Genomic DNA, 2986 nt, shown 5'->3' with positions numbered 1-2986 from the left:
TTATTGCTGTGGCTAAGCCTTCGAGTACTATGTTGAATAAGAGTGTTGAATATGGGCATCATTGTCCTTTGCCATTGCCAATTGAGTATGATGTTGACTTTAGGTTTTTCATATATGGCCTTTATTATGTTGAGATATGATCCTACTATTCCCACATTGCTGGGCGTTTTTATCGGGAATGGGTGCTGGATTTTGTTGAATGCTTTTTCAGCATCTATTGATATGATCATATGGTTCTTATGTTTTATTTTGTTTATGTGGTGTATCACATTTATTGATTTGCGAATATTGTACCATCTTTGCAGCATCCCTGGGATGAATCCCACTTGGTCGTGATGAATAATTTTTTTAATGCATTACTTGATCCTATTTGCATATATATATATATATATTGGTGGGGCGTATGTGTCCCTGGCCAGAACCAAACCCGGGACTCCCTGGTCCGCAGGCCAATGCTCAAACCACTGTGCCAGGGCACAATATTTTTTTAAGAATTTTGGCATCTGTGTTTATCAAGGATATTGGCCTGTGTTTTTCTCAATTTGTAGTGTCTTTAATTGGTTTTGGAATTAGAATTATGTTGGTCTCATGAAATGTGTCTGTCTTTTTGGATTTTTTGGAATAACTTAAGGAGAATGGGTATTATGGCTATCCGTTTTGAAGTCTATCTTGTCAGATATGAGTATTGCTACACCAGCTTTTTTTTTTTTAGTCATTTCCATTTGCTTGGAAAATTTTTATTACATCCCTTCACTTTCATCCTATGTGAGTCTTTTGTTGTGAGGTGGATCTTGTAGACAGCATATATATATATATATATATATATATATATATATATAGTGTTTTCTTATCCAATCAGCTACCCTATGTCTTTTGATTGGAGCATTTAAGCCATTTACATTTAAGGTAATTATTGATAGATAGTTATTAGTTGTCATTTTAATTTTATTCCTGTGTTTCTCTCTCTCTCTCTCTCTGTTTCTTCTTCTTTTTACAAAAGTTCTTTCAGCATTTCTTGCAGTGCTGGTTTGGTGGTGGTACATTCCTTTCGCTTTTTTTTTTTTTTTAATCTGTGATGGTCTTTATTTCTCCTTCAATTTTTAATGATGGCCTTGATAGATAGAGTAGTCTTGGATTCAGACCCTTGCCTTGTATTACTTTGTACACTTCATGCCACTCACTTCTGACCTGCAGTGTTTCTATTGAAAAATCTGCTGACAATCTAAAGGGAACTCCCTTGTAGGTAACTTTCTGTCTCTCTCTTGCTTCCTTTAAGATTCTTTCTTTGTCTTTAATGTTTGCCATTTTTATTATAATGTGTCTAGCTGTGGGTCTTCTGGGGTTCATCTTGCTTGAGACTCTGTGTTTCCTGGACTTGTGTCACTTTTTCCTTCACCAGTTTAGGGAAGGTTTCTGTCATTATCTCTTCAAACAGTTTCTCTATTCCTTTCTCTGATACTTCTCCTTCCAGTACCCCTACAATGTGAATATTGTTATATTTTCTATTGGCCCACAGCTCCCTTAAACTTTCCTCCTGCTTTTTGAACTTTGTTTCTATTTGCTGCTCTATTTGGGTGTCTTTCTCTACCTTGTCTTCTAAGTCACTGATTTGTTCTTCAGCTTCTTCTGATCTGCTATTGAACTCTTCTAAGGTATTTTTTCATAACTGCTATTCCATTCTTTATTTTCTCTTGATTTTTATGCATAGCTTTTATCTCTTTATGTGTAGCTTCTACCTCTTTTTTTAAGCTGAAGTAGTTTCCAGTGAGCTCTTCACAATTCTTATTAATTTGTTTGTAGTTGTCACCAAATTGTTTGAACACCTTTAAAATCATTGCTTTGAATTATTTATCTGACAAGTTGTTTTTTTCCATTTTCTGTAGTTCCATTTCTAGTGATTCCTCTTCTTTTTCCTTTGGGTGTTATTTCTTTGTCTCCCCATTTTAGCCATCTGGTAGCTCTAGACCTGGTGAGGGATGTTTGGATGTGTAGGCGGCTCACTATATATCATATAAGGCTACTGTGCCTCCCAGAGTGTTCTGTTGTGTGTTGCCTCTTACCTACTGTGGATCCTGGAGGATTGATTGCTGGGGGCTGGTATTGGCATGTCCTGATAGGTGCTGCTATTTGTTTGCGTGATCCCCTCTAAAGCTGTGTTCCCAGGTAGTCGCTGGTGCCACCTGTAGCTGTATTGCTCAGGCCCCGCTCGAGCTGCACTCCTTGCCTGCATCGTGTATGGCTGGGTCTCACAGGTCTCTCTTAAGCCCCAGATCCCCACTGGACTCATGGACAGCTGTGCTGCACAGGCCCTACTGGAGCCCTGGCTCCCAGCTGATCTTGTGAGCAACTGGGCTGTACAGGCCCTGTTGGAACCCCTGCTTTCCACTGATCCCATGGGAAGATGGATCACACAGTTCCCTCTGGAGGCCTGGCTCCACGTCTATCTTGTGGGCAGCTGGATTGCATAAGCCTCTCTGGGGCCCCAGCTCCCTGAGGGTTCCATGGAAGTTGGATCGCACTGCCACCCCACCACTCTTGTGGGCCAAAGAATTGTACAGGTCCTTTTGGAGCCCCGGTTTCACACTACTCTTATGGGCTGCTGGCTCACACTCGCTCCTATGGATCCCTGGCTACCCTTTGCTCTTGTGGGAAACTGTATTGTTAGGCCCCTGTGGAGCTCCAGGTCCTGCTGCTGGCAGCTGGGGAGTGCTGCTGCCTCGTGGGGCTCAACTCCTGCTCAGCCTTTGCTGTAGTTTTTGTGGATGGGTCTCAGCTGCTAGTCTGTGCTTTTGTTGCCTGGGGATAGATGTCTGCTCCCCAGCCTCTGTTGCTGGGGGGTATATCTTGACTCTGATCGGGCTGCTACTATGGGGGGTGATGCTGAGCTCCTGTCCATTTGCAGTTTCTACAACAGGCACCTTGACAGCTCTGCTACAATGCACTGGTCTGTGTTGACACAGGATGTCCACTGCTCCGATAGTGCCAG

Source organism: Molossus molossus, unplaced genomic scaffold (assembly GCF_014108415.1).
Source record: "Molossus molossus isolate mMolMol1 unplaced genomic scaffold, mMolMol1.p scaffold_m16_p_2, whole genome shotgun sequence".
Taxonomy (NCBI): domain Eukaryota; kingdom Metazoa; phylum Chordata; class Mammalia; order Chiroptera; family Molossidae; genus Molossus; species Molossus molossus.
Note: the sequence above shows the minus strand (reverse complement) of the source record.